The sequence below is a fragment of the Ylistrum balloti genome, unplaced genomic scaffold (assembly GCF_031769215.1).
Source record: "Ylistrum balloti isolate Yb309-2 unplaced genomic scaffold, AGI_CSIRO_Ybal_v1 Utg370464, whole genome shotgun sequence".
Taxonomy (NCBI): domain Eukaryota; kingdom Metazoa; phylum Mollusca; class Bivalvia; order Pectinida; family Pectinidae; genus Ylistrum; species Ylistrum balloti.
This window is the reverse complement of record NW_026782306.1, coordinates 118,909-135,261: the sequence shown is the minus strand read 5'-3', so window position 1 is coordinate 135,261 and position 16,353 is coordinate 118,909. Positions and strand designations below refer to the sequence as shown.

Genomic DNA, 16,353 nt, shown 5'->3' with positions numbered 1-16,353 from the left:
AGATTGTCATCTAGTGATATTTGGTTCCGTTTTATCAATATCAATTTCTCAAACATGGCACTGGTCATCATTTAAAGACATTTATAAACACTAATAGAAAACGATGTATTTCGTTTTCAATGCAAAATTACTTGCTTCTATGGTAATTGATAGATGAAGGAGAGATAGATTTGCCTTTATCATGTTTGCATTCATATCCCCATGAATGTCAACAGAAATTCATTCAATGCTAAAATACTTTGCAAATCATTTACAGTAGTCCACCTAGTTTTATCAAACATTTACAAAATGTAGCATAATTAAAATAGATTAGTGTCATAACTTATCAAATTACGTGGCAATGTCATATCATTTACTAATAATAAAAAAAAATGAAATGATTAATTTGAACTTTTGTTATATCATTATATCATATGCTTTTACTTATTAATGCCACTTATTTCAGGAATAAAAGGATAAAATCAAATGGATATCATTTATTCAAATTTGCAAATTCACTATTTGTATCGGAGTGCTTACAATGCCACCCAACAATGTCTCGGAGTACGTACAACGTTGTGAATACAACATTGTCTCTGAGTACGTACAATTTAATCCAACATTGTATCTGAATACGTACAATGTTGTGAATCCAACATTGTCTCTGAGTACGTACAATGTAATCCAACAATGTCTCTGAGTACGTACAATGTAATCCAAGAATGTCTGAGTACGTAAAATGTAATCCAAATTTGTCGCTGAGTACGTATAATGTTGTGAATCCAACATTGTCTCTGAGTACATACAATGAATGTAATCAAGCATTGTCTCTGAGTACATACAATGTAATTCAACATTATCTCTGAGTACATACAATGTCGTGAATCATACAATGTCTCTGAGTACGTACAATGTAATCCAAGAATGTCTGAGTACCTACAATGTAATCCAACTTTGTCTTGGAGTAAGTGCAATGTTATCCAACATTGTCTCTGAATACGTACAATGTAATCCAACAATGTCTCTGAGTACGTACAATGTCATGAATCAAACAATGTCTCTGAGTACATACTATGTTGTGAATCATACATTGTCTCTGATTACGTACAATGTCATGCAACAATGTCTCTGAGTATGTACAATGTAATCCAACATTGTCTCTGAGTACGTACAATGTAATCCAACAATGTCTCGGAGTATGTACAATGTCGTGAATCCAAGATTGTCTCTGAGTACGTACAATGTAATCCAACAATGTCTCGGAGAACGTACAGTGTAATCCAACATTGTCTCTGAGTACGTACAATGTAATCCAAGAATGTCTGAGTACGTAAAATGTAAATCAACATTGTCTCAGAATACGTACAATGTAATCCAATATTGTCTCTGAGTGCGTACAATGTAATCTAACATTGTCTCTGAGTACGTACAATGTAATCCAACATTGTCTCTGAGTACATACAATGTCGTGAATCATACAATGTCTCTGAGTACGTACAATGTAATCTAACATTGTCTCTGAGTACGTACAATGTAATCCAATAATGTCTCTGAGTACGTACAGTGTAATCCAACAAAGTCTTGGAGTACGTCCAGTGTAATCCAACAATGTCTCGGAGAACGTACAATGTAATCCAACATTGTCTCTGAGTATGTACAATGTAATCCAAGAATGTCTGAGTACGTAAAATGTAATCCAACTTTGTCACTGAGTACATACAATGTAAATCTACATTGTCTCTGAGTACGTACAATGTAATTCAATAATGTCTCTGAGTACGTACAATGTTATCCAATATTGTCTCTGAGTATGAACAGTGTAACCCAACATTGTCTCTGAGTACGTACAATGTAATCCAACAATGCCTTGGAGTACGTACAATGTAATCCAACAATGTCTCTGAGTACGTACAATGTAATCCAACATTGTCTCTGATTACGTACAATGTAATCCAACAATGCCTTGGAGTACGTACAATGTAATCCAACAATGTCTCTAAGTACGTACAATGTAATCCAACAATGTCTCTGAGTACGTACAATGTAACCCAACATTGTCTCTGAGTACGTACAATGTAATCCAACAATGCCTTGGAGTACGTACAATGTAATTAAACAATGTCTCTGAGTACGTACAATGTAATTAAACAATGTCTCTGAGTATGTACAATGTCATGATCCCAACATTGTCTCTGAGTAAGAACAATGTAATCCAACATTGTCTCTGAGTTCGTACCGTGTAATCCAATATTGTCACTAAGAACATACAATGTAATCCAACATTGTCTCGGAGTACGTACAATGTCATCCAACATTGTCTCTGAGTACGTACAATGTAATCCAAGAATGTCTGAGTACATACAATGTAATCCAACTTTGTCGCTGAGTACGTACAGTGTAATCCAATAATGTCTGAGTACGTACAGTGTAATCCAACATTGTCACTGAGTACATGCAATGTAATCTAACAATGTCTCTGAGTACGTACAGTGTAATCCAAGAATGTCTGAGTACCTACAATGTAATCCAACTTTGTCGCTGAGTACATACAGTGTAATGTAATCCAACATTGTCTTTGAGTAAGTGCAATGTTATCCAACATTGTCTCTGAGTAAATACAGTGTAATCCAACATTGTCTCTGAATACGTACAATGTGATCCAACATTGTCTCTGAGTACGTACAATGTAATCCAAGAATGTCTGAGTACGTAAAATGTAATCCAACTTTGTCGCTGAGTACATACAATGTAATCCAACATTGTCTGAGTACGTAAAATGTAATCCAACTTTGTTGCTGAGTACATACAATGTAATCCAACAATGTCTGAGTACCTACAATGTAATCCAACTTTGTCGCTGAGTACATACAATGTAAATCAACATTGTGTCTGAGTACATACAATGTAATCCAACAATGTCTCTGAGTACGTACAATGTAATCCAACAATGTCTTGGAGTACGTATAATGTTGTGAATCCAATATTGTCTCTGAGTATGTACAGTGTAACCCAACATTGTCTTTGAGTACGTACAATGTAATCCAACAATGTCTCTGAGTACGTACAATGTAATCCAACATTGTCTCTGATTACGTACAATGTCATGATCCCAACATAGTCTCTGAGTACGTACAATGTAATCCAACAATGTCTCTGAGTACGTACAGTGTAATGTAATCCAATAATGTCTTGGAGTAAGTGCAATGTTATCCAACATTGTCTCTGAGTACATACCGTGTAATCCAATATTGTCACTGAGAACATACAATGTGATCCAACATTGTCTCTGAGTAGGTACAATGTAATCCAACAATGTCTTGGAGTACGTATAATGTTGTGAATCCAATATTGTCTCTGAGTATGTACAGTGTAACCCAACATTGTCTCGGAGTACGCACAATGTTGTGAATCATTCATTGTCTCTGAGTACGTACAATGTGATGAACCCAACATTGTCTCTGAGTACGTACAATGTCGTGAATCATACATTGTCTCTGAGTACGTACAATGTGATGAACCCAACATTGTCTCTGAGTACGTACAGTGTAATCCAACAATGTCTCGGAGTATGTACAATGTTGTGAATCCAACATTGTCTCTGAGTACGTACAATGTCGTGAATCATACATTGTCACTGAGTATGTACAATGTAATCCAACATTGTCTCTGAGTATGTACAATGTAATCCAACATTGTCTCGGAGTACGTACAATGTCGTGAATCATACATTGTCACTGAGTATGTACAATGTAATCCAACATTGTCTCTGAGTACGTACAGTGTAATCCAACAATGTCTGTGAGTACGTACAATGTTGTGAATCCAACATTGTCTCTGAGTACGTACAATGTAATCCAACATTGTCTCTGAGTAAATACAGTGTAATCCAACATTGTCTCTGAATACGTACAATGTGATCCAACATTGTCTCTGAGTACGTAAAATGTAATCCAACTTTGTCGCTGAGTACATACAATGTAATCCAACAATGTCTGAGTACGTAAAATGTAATCCAACTTTGTCGCTGAGTACATACAATGTAATCCAACAATGTCTGAGTACCTACAATGTAATCCAACTTTGTCACTGAGTACATACAATGTAAATCTACATTGTCTCTGAGTACGTACAATGTAATTCAATAATGTCTCTGAGTACGTACAATGTTATCCAATATTGTCTCTGAGTATGAACAGTGTAACCCAACATTGTCTCTGAGTACGTACAATGTAATCCAACAATGCCTTGGAGTACGTACAATGTAATCCAACATTGTCTCTGATTACGTACAATGTAATCCAACAATGCCTTGGAGTACGTACAATGTAATCCAACAATGTCTCTAAGTACGTACAATGTAATCCAACAATGTCTCTGAGTACGTACAATGTAACCCAACATTGTCTCTGAGTACGTACAATGTAATCCAACAATGCCTTGGAGTACGTACAATGTAATTAAACAATGTCTCTGAGTACGTACAATGTAATTAAACAATGTCTCTGAGTATGTACAATGTCATGATCCCAACATTGTCTCTGAGTAAGAACAATGTAATCCAACATTGTCTCTGAGTTCGTACCGTGTAATCCAATATTGTCACTAAGAACATACAATGTAATCCAACATTGTCTCGGAGTACGTACAATGTAATCCAACATTGTCTCTGAGTACGTACAATGTAATCCAAGAATGTCTGAGTACATACAATGTAATCCAACTTTGTCGCTGAGTACGTACAGTGTAATCCAATAATGTCTCTGAGTACGTACAGTGTAATCCAACATTGTCACTGAGTACATGCAATGTAATCTAACAATGTCTCTGAGTACGTACAGTGTAATCCAAGAATGTCTGAGTACCTACAATGTAATCCAACTTTGTCGCTGAGTACATACAGTGTAATGTAATCCAACATTGTCTTTGAGTAAGTGCAATGTTATCCAACATTGTCTCTGAGTAAATACAGTGTAATCCAACATTGTCTCTGAATACGTACAATGTGATCCAACATTGTCTCTGAGTACGTACAATGTAATCCAAGAATGTCTGAGTACGTAAAATGTAATCCAACTTTGTCGCTGAGTACATACAATGTAATCCAACAATGTCTGAGTACGTAAAATGTAATCCAACTTTGTCTCTGAGTACATACAATGTAATCCAACAATGTCTGAGTACCTACAATGTAATCCAACTTTGTCGCTGAGTACATACAATGTAAATCAACATTGTGTCTGAGTACATACAATGTAATCCAACAATGTCTCTGAGTACGTACAATGTAATCCAACAATGTCTTGGAGTACGTATAATGTTGTGAATCCAACATTGTCTCTGAGTACGTACAATGTCGTGAATCATACATTGTCACTGAGTATGTACAATGTAATCCAACTTTGTCTCTGAGTACGTACAATGTAATCCAACATACGTACAGTGTAATCCAACAATGTCTCGGAGTATGTACAATGTTGTGAATCCAACATTGTCTCTGAGTACGTACAATGTCGTGAATCATACATTGTCACTGAGTATGTACAATGTAATCCAACTTTGTCTCTGAGTACGTACAATGTAATCCAACAATGTCTCGGAGTACGTACAGTGTAATCCAACAATGTCTGTGAGTACGTACAATGTTGTGAATCCAACATTGTCTCTGAGTATGTACAACGTAATCCAACATTGTCTCTGAGTACGTACAATGTGATGAACCCAACATTGTCTCTGAGTACATACAATGTAATCCAACAATGTCTGAGTACGTAAAATGTAATCCAACTTTGTCGCTGAGTACATACAATGTAATCCAACAATGTCTGAGTACCTACAATGTAATCCAACTTTGTCGCTGAGTACATACAATGTAAATCAACATTGTCTCTGAGTACGTACAATGTAATCCAACATTGTCTCTGAGTACGTACAGTGTAATCCAACATTGTCTCTGAGTACGTACAATGTAATCCAACATTGTCTCTGAGTACGTACAATGTAATCCAACATTGTCTCGGAGTACGCACAATGTTGTGAATCATTCATTGTCTCTGAGTACGTACAATGTAATCCAACAATGTCTCTGAGTACGTACAATGTAATCCAACATTGTCTCTGAGTATGTACAAGGTAATCCAACAATATTTCTGAGTACGTACAGTGTAATCCAACATTGTCTCGGAGTACGTACAATGTTGTAAATCCAACATTGTCTCTGAGTACGTACAATGTAATCCAACAATGTCTCTGGCTCTGTAATGTGAATGTCCTTGGGGTACCTTGTATACTGATGTGTACCCTACTTTATGATTTTCTCTGTCTAGATCCATGATCCCCCACAGAAATAAACGATAATATAAATGTTGATAGCATCAATAAATTCATATATTCCAAAATTTATGTATGTAAACAGGTTTAAATGTTTAACCCATATGTAACATTAGTGAAGATCGACAATTTATACTAATAAATGAATAATAAGAATAAATGCTGTATTCACTTGTTTCGCTATAGTTGAAAATTGCAGATTTCTCTCTTACAATTTCCTCTTCATTTAACCGTGACTGGTATGCGTGGTTGTGGTGTAAAATAAAACATAGGATAATAATTTCAAATTGTATTAATTTGAATTTTAAATTCTACAGTTAAGATAATTAACATGCAGTTTGACACATTGCATTAATTCTTTCTGTGTGATTTCTGATGAATCGCCTGCTGTGGTTAGCAATTCAGCGATGGTATCAACTGGTGTCTTGAATCACCGTCACCATTTTTAGAACATCTACAAGTCTATGTCGCGGCTACCTGCTTTTGGTGCAATACGCTTAGAGTTACTCCCCCTGGGTCAGTGTATTGTCGCTGTCTGCTGGCCCCGCAAACGAAAGCAGATTGATCGTTAATAGAACCGAAGCTGTTGTGTGCTGGATGTAACCATGTCTTTGACTCATCACTAAGTATTCATTCTTCACGTGAATGTTTGTACAGGAAAACAGTGCCGTTTTGGGGAGTCAAATTGCGACAAAATTTGAGAAAAAGGTGAGACCACACTGTATCGTTTTGTGGAGTGATAATATTTGTAGGAGAGTGTGTATTTTTTAGGAACACAAGCTCGCTGAATCACTATCAGCATCACACTAGAGGAAGGTCTTTGTGTTATAGGTTGGTGAAGAGTTCGAACAGCTGACTGCTAAATCTTGTTCGTTTATCAGATTACTGCTGTTGTCTCCGGCACTTTAAATGCCGAAATGTCAAACGAAAATGGTCGGTTTATTTGCAGAGATTGTTTACAAATGGTTGTTCATATATTGCCACAGACAACACGACGTTTTTATGAAATGTAATATTTAGTAGCCTGAATCATTGTCAATCAATACAATGCTTGTTTGAGAGTTTATTTTTTCAGACAAATGTCTCGATGCATGAGCAGGAATGCAGACTACCAGTTGTACAACTGGTGACACTAAACATAGCTGTTTTTACATGCAGTTACTGACATTGCTATTGACACCGATATTTATCAGATTGATCTAAAAATAACCCAACAATTCATATTGATCTCCACTCCAAAGTAAATAGGACTGATTTGAAACTTTAAACACTGCATGTAGTTAGAAATCAGAATCAAATGTTGAAGGCATTCTGTAAATATGTCCCAATAGTATGAATCACTGGGGCATGTTGAGAAATAAGAGTAAGAGGAATAATATAGTGATAATGTTGAGGTTCTGACCCATTGTATACTTCTTCTTGTTATGTATATCTTTTTATCATTTTATGGTGAACATTCTCCCTGGTACTATTTCACATATGGTTCTTTGTAACATGTTCTCTGGTTTGAATTACTGCTTTGTTCCTGTTTACAAATTTTTAGTGGAATATCTTGAAATGCATTCATTCATGTTGAGTTTTAAAAACACACCCTGATAGTATTCAGAGTACATCGACTACTTTTCAGAAATGGAGACTTTCACACTCATAAACTTAGAAAAAGCTGTCGTAATGATGATACAATACATCAATAACCCCGTCTATAGTCTGCCTTCCACACGCACACACTTCACAACCACTTGACTTTTACTTATCATACTTTCTGAAGTTTGATATGTCATGTATATATGCACAACTTATTAGAAGTGTTTGATTTTTTGGTGGGTACCTTTTTATTTTCAAAGGATATAATCATCATCATCATCATCATCATCATCATCATCATCATCATCATCATCATCATCATCATCATCATCATCATCAGTGATTTTGAGTCCAGAGGTTAAAGGTCAAGGTCATAACTTTCTCCATGGCTTTGTCACTGTAAGTGCTAGCTCTCAATAGTTTTTCTTGGTCACTTCAAAGGTCATGGTCACTTTGCAATAGAAATGTAAATACACAGCAGATATTTGATTATGACATCATGAAATGTTATTAAGTGAAATCAAATATGAATATTCCTGTGGAACACCTGGTCTTATTTTTCATTTTCTTTTTCATGTGTAAAACTTTCTTTTGCTCATAATCATATTTTTCCATAATTTTGTTTAATTTTAGTTTGGATTATGATCATATTGTCATTGACTGACCGCATGTCAACATTATGAGGCGGAAGGTCATCGTGAAAATATCAGAGTACTAGACCAATGGTGTGATTTTAGCTGTGCACGGAAGTTCCATGCGACAGGGTATTTTGACCGATATTTCTGTATCCCCCTGTCAAGGTTTTCATTGTACAATATAGAATTATTAAATGGTAATACCAACTGCAGTTTAAGACTATATTGTCATTGATGCATGACAGACTAAGCAGATGGTGCCGTATTAAGTAACCTATGGTTTAGGTATATCATTACCAAAGCTCGATTAATTATGTGTAAAGCTGTGTCCTTGCACCTGGTTCACATTACATAAACCTTTAGTGTGGAAGAACTTTAAATGCTGACAATCCCTTTTGCCTGGAAGTAAAAAATATAGTGACAATGTGTCGTGATCGACAAGAGTCTGAGATCCAGGGTTTCATTTCATGTCTTGGAATTGAATTTGTCCTTTGAAGACATAACAGTTCTTACTTTAATTTCAAATTCTGTTTGACAGGCTATATCCAAACTTAGATGTCAAATAGAACTGTATTTGCTCATCAGCTGCATTATATTAGCCAAATTTATTTTTTTTTGTCATTCTTCATGAATTCTTCATTAATGTTTATTAATTTAGTGCATCAATGTTATATATCTGAAGCTCTGTTCTTACCATGTGATTTATACAACAACCTGTGCCTTAAAAATTTCGAAAAAACTGTTGATTTTTTTTCTTCTACTTGTATTATCAGAACTTCTGTTGTTTTTTTTTTTTTTTTCTTTCTTAGAAATTAACAATCTAACCTAGATTTTTTAGCATATAAGCGGTAGAAAGGTAAATTTCTATAGCAGATAAAGTAAGATTGGGTAATACATCAAGGTGAAGAGCTATATACACCATACACATTGTGTATCTGCAAAAAAAATATAACTAGTCACTCTGAAGGAAGTTCTGAAGTATTTAGCCATGAAGGATGACTTAAAGATGTATAGATCCATGTACTTTACATATCGTACAACAGATTTGTAATACTAGCTTTAGGTCACATCAACAGGGAAAGAGCTACATTTGTTGTATAAAACATCTCACATCAATAGTGAGAGAGCAACATTTGTTGTATAAAACATCCCACATCAATGGGGAGAGAGCTACATTTGTTGTACAAAACATCCCACATCAATAGTGAGAGAGCCACATTTGTTGTATAAAACATAACACATCAATGGGGAGAGAGCAACATTTGTTGTATAAAACATCCCACATCAATAGTGAGAGAGCTACATTTGTTGTATAAAACATTCCACATCAATGGGGAGAGAGCTACATTTGTTGTATAAAACATCCCACATCAATGGGGAGAGAGCTACATTTGTTGTATAAAACATCCCACATCAATGGGGAGAGAGCAACATTTGTTGTTTAAAACATCCCACATCAATAGTGAGAGAGCAACATTTGTTGTATAAAACATCCCACATCAATGGGGAGAGAGCAACATTTGTTGTATAAAACATCTCACATCAATGGAGAGAGAGCAACATTTGTTGTATAAAACATCCCACATCAATGGAGAGAGAGCAACATTTGTTGTATAAAGCATCCCCTTCTTTTTGCCCCCAAAAAAATGACACACGAAAAAAAAAACCTGAACCTGTTCACACAGAGATGGAGACTACGCTGTGGTCCTATTACACTGCATATTCACTTGCATTATGGAAGCTGTATAAAGCAACCAAATTTTCATACTTATTTACACTGTCAACATTGTATCTAGAAAGGACTGGAGTTGCAGGGTGGCATTGTAGATATAACACTACATAGCCTCTGAAATATTCAATGTTCACATTCTGTAAATTATGGGGAAAAGATCAGAATTTATTTCAGTGATGCTGATGTTGAAATTCATTCTCAGAGTTTTACATGTCATTCTGTATGGCTAGATCTGTGTTCTGAAATGTTGATTTCAGAAGATATTGTTATTGCTTAAGGAAGACCACAGTGCCATTGTGTCTTACAGTGTTTAGCTGTGAGGATCTGTGATATAGGCCTGGCTTAACAACTTGCTTTAGTCAGTACAAACAATAAGACCTAATACACCATTTTTGTATGGTATGTATGTAGATCAGTCTGATTGATTATGACAAACTTTTTATCTACGCTTTGTCCTTGTAGTTTATTAGTATACTTCTACACCAGAAACAAAATTCCTGGTTTACTAAGGACCTTAACAGGTAAGGCTGGCAACCATGTTGATATCTTGGAACGTAACATTGTCCGGATTTGTAGGGTTAGGCTCCATATATCAGTATGATGCAGAAAAAGGCTGTGTGAAAGGACCAGTGTGTGTGATACGTAATTCCATAAACTCTTGTCATGCATCAAACTTTTCATTCATTTTGAAAAATTGTTGGAAATATTCTCCTATGAATTAGACAGTTCAATAAATTGCCAAAGTCAAGGTGGAGGTCAATATTAGTAGTAATAATCATGATTAGGAACTGTTTTGTAAAAGAAAGTAATGTTAGTCGTGGTATTTAGGCAACTTTGTAAACAACCATGGAAAGTACCAAATCCCTGGTTGTTGTAATTCAGCAAGTCTCATTATTATTATTTTTTTTTGTGATAAATCAAAGTTTTATCAGAAAAGTTTTTCTAAAGATCAAACAGATGATAATGAAATATCATAAATAAAAGTTATAAAGCAAAAGACGTTCTATTAAGAGCTTCTTTTAGACTGGAAGTTATCGTATCAACTTAACGTTTGGTGATTTGTGAGAATCAAATATCTAGGATTCAAGCTTTTCCTCTAAGGACTCACTCATGTTTTGAGAACCCACTATGTATTTGTAACTGGACTCATCAATAATTAGGAACTGACTCTCTGGACTTATCAGGGCTACAAACATTATTTTTACTTCATTGAAGTACTTTCTACCATTGTGGAATCATTGTGGATGATGAAAGATGTGATTTTGTATTTCCCATCAAAATCGTATAGTATTCTATACTGACTCTTTACAACTTGAACGCTCAAAATTCAAGGGAGAGAACTAACTGTTATAACTCCATTCTGATTCTCTAATGTTAAACAATGACTATTGTAATCATGAAGATGTATAGTTTTATTACAGCAGACAATAATGATGTGATTGTGAATTACAAAATACGGTAGAGGTGATAATGAGCTATTGGTGTAGTAATTATTCTTTGCCATCTTGATATGAGAAGTTGTCTTCAGAAATACACAGGTATTTATTTCTGTATTTCATTTATGTAAAATGTTATCCAGAAATTTAGAAAATGAAAATACCAGGCAATCCTGATATGCCATACATCCATTTTAATGACACCTGGACAGGCTTTGCTTCTTGAAAGATTGTGTTTTTAGCCATGAGGCAGAATACAAAATATGATTGTTGTCATCGAATTCAGATAAACTGAGGCCAGTTGTCTTTCTTGTTATGATATGACCTGGTGATATAGTTTGCATGTTGCTAATGTAGCATGACAATCACCATTACATGTAAATATACTTCTCTCCACCTTGCACGACAATTTCATCACACAAGGGGAGTTGGTTAGATTGCCTTCAACAAACTATATGAATCATCAGTTTCTGGTTTTCTCCGATATCATCGCTGCATGTTCACCAAGATAGCTTTAGTATTGGCTCACTCCACAGAAGCTGCTACTGTTCAGAATCAATCCACTGGACAGGAGAGATATATCACTCCACAGGAGCTGCTACTGTTCAGAATCAATCCACTGGGCAGGAGAGATATACCACTCCACAGAAGCTGCTACTGCTCAGAATCAATCCACTGGACAGGAGGGATATACCACTCCACAGGAGCTGCTACTGCTCAGAATCAATCCGCTAGACAGAAGGGATATACCATTCCACAGAAGCTGCTACTGTTCAGAATCAATCCACTGGACAGGAGGGATATACCACTCCACAGGAGCTACTACTGCTCAGAATCAATCCACTGGACATGAGGGATATACCACTCCACAGAAGCTGCTACTGTTCAGAATCAATCCACTGGACAGGAGGGATATACTACTCCACAGGAGCTGCTACTGGCCAGAATCAATCCACTGGACAGGAGGGATATACCACTCCACAGGAGCTGCTACTGCTCAGAATCAATCCACTGGACAGGAGAGATATACCACTCAACAGGAGCTGCTACTGCTCAGAATCAATTCACTGGACAGGAGGGATATATATCACTCCACAGGAGCTGCTACTGCTCAGAATCAATCCGCTAGACAGGAGGGATATACCACTCCACAGAAGCTGCTACTACTCAGAATCAATCCACTAGACAAGAGGGATATACCACTCCACAGGAGCTACTACTGCTCAAAATCAATCCACTGGACATGAGGGATATACCACTCCACAGAAGCTGCTACTGTTCAGAATCAATCCACTGGACAGGAGGGATATACTACTCCACAGGAGCTGCTACTGGCCAGAATCAATCCACTGGACAGAAGGGATATACCACTCCACAGGAGCTGCTACTGCTCAGAATCAATCCACTGGACAGGAGGGATATACCACTCCACAGGAGCTGCTACTGCTCAGAATCAATCCACTGGACAGGAGAGATATACCACTCAACAGGAGCTGCTACTGCTCAGAATCAATTCACTGGACAGGAGGGATATATACCACTCCACAGGAGCTGCTACTGCTCAGAATCAATCCGCTAGACAGGAAGGATATACCACTCCACAGAAGCTGCTACTTCTCAGAATCAATCCACTAGACAAGAGGGATATACCACTCCACAGGAGCTACTACTGCTCAAAATCAATCCACTGGACATGAGGGATATACCACTCCACAGAAGCTGCTACTGTTCAGAATCAATCCACTGGACAGGAGGGATATACTACTCCACAGGAGCTGCTACTGGTCAGAATCAATCCACTGGACAGGAGGGATATACCACTCCACAGGAGCTGCTACTGCTCAGAATCAATCCACTGGACAGGAGAGATATACCACTCAACAGGAGCTGCTACTGCTCAGAATCAATTCACTGGACAGGAGGGATATATATCACTCCACAGGAGCTGCTACTGTTCAGAATCAATCCACTAGACCAGAGGGATGATACATTTGGTGCCTTTCCTATCAATTTGTGGTTGGGCCATCATATTGAGGATAGTTCAGTTTTCTGGGTTTGTGAACAGCCAGGGTCAATTTGAGGTGGAGTGCTCCTTGAAGTAACTAGTGGCTACCTCACTGAACAACATATAAGAGGCCTGATGTTTGCATTTAAGAGCAATAAGGGTAAAATATCTTGCTCAAGCTAAGGACACAATTCTTATGATACAGACTGGTCTGTTTCTTGGCTTTCTGTGATTGACAAAATGCCATGGGTAATGAGTCTTGGCAGAGGGCAGAATGGAAGTAACGTGGGGTATTGACTACACAGCTTTGGAGGAAAGAAGGTAATGGAGGGTAGGTAATGGAGGGGAGGTGATAAAAGGAAGACGATGAAAGGGAGGTAATGGAGGGTAGGTAATGGAGGGGAGGTAATGGAGGGGAGGTGATAAAAGGAAGATAATGAAAGGGAGGTAATGGAGGGGAGGTAATGGAGGGGGTGATAAAAGGAAGATAATGAAAGGGAGGTAATGAAGGGAAGGTAATGGAGGGTAGGTAATGGAGGGGAGGTAATGGAGGGTATGTAATGAAAGGGAGGTAATGGAGGGGAGGTAATGAAAGGGAGGTAATGTAGAGTATGTAATGAAAGGGAGGTAATGGAGGGGAGGTAATGTAGAGTATGTAATGAAAGGGAAGTAATTGAGGGTTGATAATGAAAGGAGGAGGTTATGAAGGGAAAGGGGCTATGGATTGTAGGTAATGGAGGGAAGGTAATGGAGGATAGAAAATGGAGGAGATGTAATGGAAGGAAGGTAAAAAAGGGGAAGAAATAGAGGGGAGGGAAGGTTATGGACGGTAAGTAATGGAGGGAAGGTAATGGAGGATAGAAAATGAAGGAGATGTAATGGAATGAAGGTAAAAAAGGGAAAGTAATAGAGGGGAGGGGAGGTTATGGATAGTAAGTAATGGAGGGGGGGGTATTGAAGGGGGTAATAGAGGAGAGATTTTAATTGGTAGGTAATTGAGGAAAGGCAATAGAAAGACATCAGTTATCATGGATGGAATGGAAGACAATGAAAGTTAAACAGAAGGGATTGAACATCAACAGTAATTAAATCAGGTAAAAAGATAACAAATCGTGATGGCTGAGGAAAACATTTACCAGATTCAGATTAGTAAAGATTTCTGGCAGGACATGTGCTTATTTTTTAGCACTAGAATTTGAAATTAGCCTTATCAACAAACTATTTAAATATACAGGATTATAATAGAAAGTGGATTGCACTCAGTAACTTTACAGATAATTACCTTTCAGCTTGTAAACTTTGGATGGTAGGGAAGATTAAGAGAACAAGGAAGGATTTGTTTTGGGGGATAGGGAAAGCCTTATGTTGAGGAGAAATCAATTCTTTTAGCCTAAGGACTAAGGATTTGAAGTATTAAATAATTCTTGACAAGATCAACCCCATTTCAGAAATGAAGCCATCAAAATCATGGTTTAAAGTAAAAATATTAGGTTTTTGAAATCACGAAGAAAACACGAACATTTTCTTTTCAAAGTAGAATTATACATCAGATATAGCAGCAAATTATAAAATTGATATCATTTAAGAAGTCAATGATGCCTTCAATGCTGATAAATAGAAACATTAGAGCATAAATCACGGTATCTTACCAGTCGCGCTGTTGTTTAAAGAAAGGAACGTTTTTACACAAAGTTTCTTTACTGGCCATCTATTGATAATAACAAGGACAATCCTGGAGGGTCGAGGGGTTGTTGGTCACTCAAAAATTATCACAACCCCCCCCCCCCCCTTCCTGTTTCCATGTTCTTTATGTTTTGCATAGAATGACCCCTATTAATTCTTATATTGACTAAAATGAGTTGAAAATTACCAAAAAAATGACCCCTATTAATTCTTATATTGACTAAAATGAGTTGAAAATTACCAATTACTTCCAACTTGCAGGGATTTCCCTGTAATGTACATGTATTTTATATATATTATGTTGATTGGGCAAACTTTATGAGTCTGTACTTATACATTTATGTCTGGGAATTATTGACTGAAAAATTCCAGTTTTTCTTAAACATGTTACAAATATGTAAGCTAGAAATATTGGATTGACATCAGGCCAAAAACATTATATTACTCGATAGAAAATAGTTATCAGTGTAACGGTGTATCAGAGATTCATCAAGTGTTTTGTACCATGTACAGTATAGAGGCTAAAGTAGCAGAGATAAGAACGGTGTCAGACTGGGTTGTACTGCAGCTACACTCCAGAAAATTTATATGGCTGCTTATATGTATATAGGCTTTCATTAACACTCGATTATTTCATCTTTTGAAATAGGAAACTGAGTGAGATTTAGAAATATGTCTTACTTTAGTGCTATTGAAACTTGTCAAGTGTCATGTAAGATGCAATAAATTGAAGCATGTTTTGTATAATTCACCAATCATATTGTGAAATGGCTTCTTTTATGTACACCATTGATTGGTAGATGATCCCCTAAAAAATTGAATGAAATTTAAAATGTGTAAAGATATGTTATTGGTGATTTAAAATTAGTTTTTGAAACTTTGATTATAAGTTCTTAACAATAGTTCTTTTATTGCCTAGTCAATCTTGATGGGTTTTCCTTGTAACTGGAGTACCACATAATAGACCAGCAA

At 36.6% G+C, this 16,353-nt stretch overlaps 1 protein-coding gene across 2 annotated transcripts in view; it reads left to right on the top strand.

The window, feature by feature from the left end:
* The first annotated feature begins 6,892 nt into the window (after positions 1-6,892).
* The window catches only part of LOC132555233 (N-chimaerin-like), a 94,815-nt gene continuing 85,354 nt past the window's right edge, over positions 6,893-16,353 (top strand). For both annotated transcript variants that reach the window (XR_009554413.1, XM_060219584.1), the window contains exon 1: positions 6,893-7,014. The gene's annotated coding sequence lies outside the window, so the exon portion shown is untranslated. The remainder of the gene's footprint in view (positions 7,015-16,353) is intronic.